The sequence below is a fragment of the Mustelus asterias genome, chromosome 11, assembly GCF_964213995.1.
Source record: "Mustelus asterias chromosome 11, sMusAst1.hap1.1, whole genome shotgun sequence".
In the NCBI taxonomy this organism is placed as follows: domain Eukaryota; kingdom Metazoa; phylum Chordata; class Chondrichthyes; order Carcharhiniformes; family Triakidae; genus Mustelus; species Mustelus asterias.
In genome coordinates this window covers 3,704,306-3,712,324 of record NC_135811.1, presented here as the reverse complement: position 1 = coordinate 3,712,324, position 8,019 = coordinate 3,704,306, and positions in this window count along the sequence as shown.

Here is an 8,019-nt window from a genome sequence, read left to right as displayed (position 1 = left end):
GATTAGCGGGTAAATATGTGGGGGTAGGGCCTGGGTGGGATTGTGGTCGGTGCAGACTCGATGGGCCGAATGGCCTCCTTCTGCACTGTAGGGTTTCTATGATTTCTATGAATATCAGTTGTTTGGGTTTAATCTCAGTTGTTTGGGTTTAATCTCAGTTGTTTGGGTTTAATCTCAGTTGTTTGGGTTTAATCTCAGTTGTTTGGATTTAATATCAGTTGTTTGGGTTTAATCTCAGTTGTTTGGGTTTAATCTCAGTTGTTTGGGTTTAATCTCAGTTGTTTGGGTTTAATCTCAGTTGTTTGGGTCTACTCTCAGTTGTTTGGATTTAATCTCAGTTGTTTGGATTTAATATCAGTTGTTTGGGTTTAATCTCAGTTTGTTTGGATTTAATCTCAGTTGTTTGGGTTTAATCTCAGTTTGTTTGGATTTAATCTCAGTTGTCTGGGTCTACTCTCAGTTGTTTGGATTTAATCTCAGTTGTTTGGGTTTAATCTCAGTTGTTTGGGTTTAATCTCAGTTTGTTTGGGTTTAATCTCAGTTTGTTTGGGTTTAATCTCAGTTGTTTGGGTTTAATCTCAGTTGTTTGGGTTTAATCTCAGTTTGTTTGGGTTTAATCTCAGTTTGTTTGGGTTTAATCTCAGTTTGTTTGGGTTTAATCTCAGTTGTTTGGGTTTAATCTCAGTTTGTTTGGGTTTAATCTCAGTTGTTTGGGTTTAATCTCAGTTGTTTGGGTTTAATCTCAGTTTGTTTGGGTTTAATCTCAGTTGTTTGGGTTTAATCTCAGTTTGTTTGGGTTTAATCTCAGTTGTTTGGGTTTAATCAATTTTAGTCTCTCCCACCCTCCCCCCTCCTCTAACCTAAAGAAAAGGACTCGGAGTGAGAGCAGGTAAGCTTTTTTTTCTCTCTTTCGTTTCTCAGTAAGGGAAGTTAGCAGGGATGTCAGTGCAGGCAGTGTAATGTTCCTCCTATAGGATGTTTGAGGTGAGGGACACCAGTAGTGTCCCAGCTGAGTACACCTGCAGGAAGTTCATCCAATTCCAGCTCCTTGAAGACCGTGTTAGGGAACTGGAGCTGGAGCTGGATGAACTTCGGATCATTCGGGAGGCAGAGGTGGTCATAGATAGAAGCTTCAGGGATGTAGTTACTCCGAAGTATGAAGATAGATGGGTGATGGTGAGAGGGGCTGGGAGGAAGCAGTCAGTGCAGGGATCCCCTGTGGTCGTTCCCCTCGGCAACAAGTATACCGCTTTGGATACTGTTGGGGCGGGGGACCCACCAGTGGTGGGCCACGGTGACCGGATCTCCAGCACTGAGTCCATCCCTGTGGCTCAGAAGGGAAGGGGGGAGAGCGGGAGAACAATGGTTATTGGGGACTCGATAGTTGGAGGGACAGATAGGAGGTTCTGTGGCGGCATAAGAGACTCACGGATAGTATATTGCCTCCCAGGTGCTAGGGTCCGTGACGTCTCGGACCGTGTTTTCAGGATCCTTAAGGGGGAGGGGGAACAGTCACAAGTCGTGGTACACATCGGTATCAACGACATAGGTAAGAGCTGGGACGGGCATTTAAAACAGGAATTTAGGGAGCTAGGGTGGAAGCTGAGAGCCAAGACAAACCATGTTGTCATCTCTGGTTTGTTGCCGGTGCCACGTGCTAGCGAGTTGAGGAACAGGGAGAGAATGCAGATAAACACGTGGCTGCAGGGATGGTGTAGGAGGGAGGGTTTCAGTTACATGGATAATTGGAGCACATTCTGGGGAAGGTGGGACCTGTACAAACAGGACAGGTTGCACCTGAACCAGAGGGGCACCAATATCCTGGGAGGGAAATTTGCTACGGCTCTTCGGGGGGGTTTAAACTAATTTGTCAGGGGGATGGGAAAACGAGCTGTAGTCCAGAAGCCAGTGTTGAGTGTAGTGAGGTACTGAGGAGGGTATCAAGGTCGCAGGAGTGTACCGGCAGACAGGAAGGTGGGGTGAAGTGTGTCTACTTCAATGCAAGGAGCATCCGGAATAAGGTAGGTGAACTTGGAGCATGGATTGGTACTTGGGACTATGATGTTGTGACCATTATGGAGACATGGTTAGAACAGGGACAGGAATGGTTGTTGTAAGTTACGGGGTATAGATGTTTCAGTAAGAGTAGGGAAGGTGGTAAAAGAGGTGGAGGAATAGCATTGTTAATCAAGGATAGTTTAACGGCTGCTGAAAAGCAGTTCGAGGGGGATCTGCACACTGAGGTAATATGGGCTGAAGTTAGAAATAGGAAAGGAGCAGTCACATTGTTGGGGTTTTCGATAGGCCCCCAAATAGTAAGAGATGTGGACTTTCCAAACATTGATTGGAACCTTTATAGGTCGAATAGTTCGGATGGGGCAGTTTTTGTACAGTGTGTGCAGGAGGGTTTCCTGACACAATATGTGGATAGGCCGACAAGTTCCTTAGTCCCTTTAACTTCAGTTTTCCTGGGATTTCTCTTTTCATTCCCTGGTCTCTGGAACTAGCTGTTCTTTAGTTCCTGGAGCTTGCTTTCTTGCCCATTATGCCATTGTATTGTTTTTCTGTTTCTGTGAGAGCTGTTCTCTCTCCCATTGCTAAGCACGTTCTGCCTGGGTTCAGTTAAACTACATTCAAAGAATTTTTCTTCTTAAAGGTGCGCCTGGTTGCTAAGCAAGAGCTCATTCTTTCTCCAACCTCTTGTTTACTTTTTACATGGTAAGCTCTGAAAGCACAATACAGACAGTTTGAAATGAAACCAAAACTCCCCATACATGCCAACACCTTTGTTTAACATGAATCCTTTCTTACACAGAAGCACTAACTTAAACTCACTTGAATCTATACCTTATTTCTAATATTCAACAATCCCAATGTAGATTACTTATAACTACTTCTGCTTTCTGACAATCTGTTTTTTGGCAAACTCCTGCAAGGTCCAGACTTAGTAAGATGATAATTTGAACCAAAGGGCATGTCTTGGGGGGACTGACATTTAACCACTCTAACTATGGGGGGGTAGGTTTGACCTTGACATCCTAGCAGGGAATCCCACAGTCCTGCCCACCCTGACACAGTAAGAAGTCTCACAACACCAGGTTAAAGTCCAACAGGTTTATTTGGTAGCAAATACCATAAGCTTTCGGAGCGCTGCTCCTTCGTCAGATGGAGTGGTTATCCACTCCATCTGACGAAGGAGCAGCACGCTCCGAAAGCTTATGGTATTTGCTACCAAATAAACCTGTTGGACTTTAACCTGGTGTTGTGAGACTTCTTACTGTGCTTACCCCAGTCCAACGCCGGCATCTCCACACCCTGACACTGACATATTTCAACCAACTTTAACCATACTTTGCAAGAAAGAATACAATAAAGTTAAATCACAAATTCCTGAATTTCACGTTTGATTTGTTTTTCTCATAATTTGTTTGATGGAAGATAAATATCAGGGGGGCGATTCTGCCGTTCCGACCTGCTAATATTTTGGTGGGTCTGGCCAGGAGATTCGCGCGTGCGCCGATGAGGGCATGCGTTCCTGGTGCGTGCAAATTTCCCACGGCTGGATATCCGGTGCAGTCGGGACCATGCAGGAAACTGGTGGGAGCACCATAATTTTAATCTATTTGTAATGTGATTTGAATGTAATTATCAGGCCCGGGACTGAATTATCTGGGCCCGATAGCATCTCCCACCCCGCCAGTACAAATTCACTCTGGTGTGGTTTAGAGTAGCTCCCCACTTTTGGGGAACTAATGGGAGACCCCACTGGAGTGAAGGAGGGGGCAATCAGGGCCCCCATGGGGTCAGGCGGTAGGGGGTGATGCCCCCTGGGCATGGGCACCCTGGCAGTGCCAGCCTGGCAGTAGGCAGTGCCAAGGGGACAGGGCCTAGGGGGCGACTGGTGGGGGGAAAGGGTCCCGCTGCCACTCTGCAGACAGGATTGGTCGGGGCTGGAGGGAGCCCTGCAATCGGGGCAGGCTTGGGGGGGTTTGCTTCACGTGGGGGAGTCTGCTGGGGTGGGGGGGGATCATCACAGGTGGGTGGGGGCTGGAGATCGGGATGCTCCGGGACAGCAGAGGGGTCGGAGCTGGCCAGGGAATGGTCATGGAGGCCGCGATCAGCTCGTAGGGGGTGGAGGGGCAGCACTGCCGGGGTCCCGAGCTGGCCAGAAAACGGCAGGCTGACATTTTGGGGCCACTGCATATGTGCAGAGTTCCGGAACTGTCAGACTCTGGCGTGAGTAGGCCCTGCAGTGGCCCCCCCCCCCCTTCCCCCCACACCCCCCCCTCCCCCCCCCTCCCCCCACAAGGCTTTTAATTCTATTCATGATTGTGACCTCTGCAGTGTACAGAGTGTGGGAGATTCGAGTCTGAACTCCCACTGAAAAAACTATCATAATTTACAGAATTTTTCCCGCGAATTCAGCACTTAGAACTATTTTGGGAGAATCACCCCCAAGATAATTGATGAGGGAAGGGCTATGGATGTAGTTTATATGGACTTTAATAAGGCATTTGACAAGGTCCCACACTGCAGACTGGTACAAAAACTAAAATCACATGGGATTTGAGGTGGGCTGGCTGGATGGATACAGAACTGGCTTGGTTCTATAAGTGTTTTAACAACACCAGGTTAAAGTCCAACAGGTTTATTTGGTAGCAAATACCATTAGCTTTCGGAGCGCTGCTCCTTCGTCAGAAGGATAATGTCACATTATCAGTAACCCCCACAGTTTGCCTCCTGGACTTGCGGGCTATCCTGTCTGGAGACAATACACATCTCTTTAATCTGTGCTTAATGCTCCCTCCACCCACATTGTCTGTATCTTTAAGACCTGGCTGGCTGTAGGGATTCGCATTCTAATCAGTATTCTGTAACTTGATTTTGTGTCTCTGTGCCCTGTTTGAGAGCAGATTTCCACTCCATCTGACGAAGGAGCAGCGCTCCGAAAGCTAATGGTATTTGCTACCAAATAAACCTGTTGGACTTTAACCTGGTGTTGTTAAAACTCTTACTGTGTTCACCCCAGTCCAACGCCGGCATCTCCACATCTTGGTTCTATAAGACAGAGAGTAGCAGTGGAATTTTTCAGAATGGAGATGTGTAGCTAGTGGTGTTCCGCAGGGGATCAGTGCTGGGACCTCTGCTGTTTGTAGTATATATAAATGATCTGGAGGAAAATGTGGGTGGTGTGATTTGTAAGTTTAGGGAGGACGCAAAAATTGGTGGAGTTGCTGATAGTGCAGGGGATTGTCAGAGGATAGATTGGAGACTTGGGCGCAGAAATGGCAGATGGAGTTTGATCTGGACAAATGTGAGGTGATGCATTTTGGAGAATCAAATTTAGGGTGAATTATATTATAAATGGCAGAACTCTTAAGAACATTAACATAAAGAAGTATCTGGGCGTGCAGGTCCACAGTTCCCTAAAAATGGCAACACAGGTGGGCAAGGTGATTAGAAGGCAAATGGTATGTTTGCCTTCATCAGCCGGCGAATTGAGTACAAGAGTTGTGAAATCATGTTGCAGTTATATAAAACTTTGGTTAGGCCGCATTTGGAGTATTGTGTGTAGTTCTGGCCACCACACTATCAGAAGGGCGTGGAAGCTTTGGAGAGAGTGCAAAGAAGGTTCACCAGGATGTTGCCTGGTCGCGAGGGTGTTGACTATGAGGAGAGGTTGAATAAACTAGGATTGTTTTCACTGGAAAGACGGAGGCTGAGGGAAGACTTGATGGAGGATTACAAAATTATGAGAGGCACAGACAGGGTGGATAGTCAGAGGCTTTTTCCGAGGGTGGAAGTGTCAATTACAAGGGGGCACAGGTTCAAAATGAGAGGGGAAAAGATTAAGGGAGATGTGCGTGGGAGGGTTTTTACACAGAGAGCGGTGGGTGCCTGGAACGTGCTGCCAGAGGAGGTGGTGGAAGCAGGCACATTAGCAACATTTAAGAGGCATCTGCAGGGGTACATGAATAGGGAGGGAATAGAGGGATACGGACTGAGTAAGGGCAAAAGGTTTTCTTTAGCCTAGTTAAGGCATCATGATTGGCACATGCTTGGAGGGCCGGAGGAATTTTTTCTGTGCTGTACTTTTATTTGGTCTTTGTTCTCTTTATGTTCTGAAACGCGACACATTTTTACTTGGTGAAGGAAAGTGACAGGTGACATATAGACGGGGAAAGTGAAGAGGTTGGAGAAAAAATGTGACAGAATGCCAAAATTCAGGAAGAACCAGTGCTGCAAGTTAGAGACTTTCTTTAAGCTTTCATCAGTGATACTGATCAGAGTTATGAGTCAGACACAGCATATGATATTTACACCAGATGGTAAAAAAACTGGAAGAGCTACATTCAATGTGTTGCACAAATAGTGAAGTATGATTGCCACCCTTAAATAAGTCGCTTGACCACAATGTTTCTCTTATGAGAACAACAATATCAAAACACATCTTGAAAAATATCAGAAAACATACGGGTGATGTATATCACCAAAAATCTCTTTCTTTTCGCTCACGAAGAACTGTGGTCCAGCATGGAATATTTCATATTTCAGCAAACACTGAAAATGTAGAGTGATAAGTGCAGATTGTACCTTTGACACCAATGATGAAATGTTTAGACTATTAACTAACATTGGACAAGTACATGTAGATGCAGATTTTAATCCTTAGGAATCAGAAACTGACACTGAGAATGTCGAGAATGATTAGTAGAAATCATACAGTAAAATTTATAAATCTCAAACTAGAGCTAAGCCAGGTAAAGTAAATTCATAGTGAAAATAAGTATTGTTTTGGCAAATCATGTTTTAGAGTATAATACTTTTGGATGAATTTAAGTACGCGTTTCATATTTATGGGAATAACATCAAATAAAATAATTTATGAAAATGTAATTAAGTTGAATTAAATCTATTGGTATAAGAAATGCTTAAATTACCTTATAGAAACCTCTGATTTTCAACTTTTATATCCATCTCATTCAGTCCGTATGCCTGTCTGGTGAATATATCAGCTTATGAAAACATTTTCATCATTTTTAAAAAATCTCATTTTTTACTTTCATCCCTTTCTTCTCCAGATGTAGGACAGGTAGCCAACTTGTTGTGTGGCAAAATTAGCTGTCCAACGGCCAACAGACTTTGTTCCCTTCCGGTGGCCAGACAAAGAATATCGGAATTTAAAATCGACCTTTATTGCAAGCTATCGCTACGGCTCCAGTACACCAGTTGGTAGCACAGTCCAGAGCACAGCATCACACAGACAGATGTACAAAGAACAAAGAACAGTACAGCACAGGAAACAGGCCCTTCGGCCCTCCAAGCCTGTGCTGCTCCTTGGTCCAACTAGACCAATCGTTTGTATCCCTCCATTTCCAGGCTGCTCATGTGACTATCCAGGTAAGTCTTAAACGATGTCAGCGTGCCTGCCTCCACCACCCTACTTGGCAGCGCATTCCAGGCCCCCACCACCCTCTGTGTAAAAAACATCCCTCTAATATCTGAGTTATACTTCGCCCCTCTCACCTTGAGCCCGTGACCTCTCGTGATCGTCACTTCTGATCTGGGAAAAAGCTTCCTACCATTCACCCTATCTATACCCTTCATAATCTTGTACACCTCTATTAGATCTCCCCTCATTCTCCGTCTTTCCAGGGAGAACAACCCCAGTTTACCCAATCTCTGCTCATAGCTAAGACCCTCCATACCAGGCAACATCCTGGTAAACCTTCTCTGCACTCTCTCTAACGCCTCCACATCCTTCTGGTAGTGCGGCGACCAGAACTGGACACAGTACTCCAAATGTGGCCTAACCAGCATTCTATACAGCTGCATCATCAGACTCCAGCTTTTATACTCTATACCCCGTCCTATAAAGGCAAGCATACCATGTGCCTTCTTCACCACCTTCTCCACCTGTGTTGCCACCTTCAAGGATTTGTGGACTTGCACACCTAGGTCCCTCTGTGTTTCTATACTCTTGATGGCTCTGCCATTTATTGTATAACTCCTCCCTAC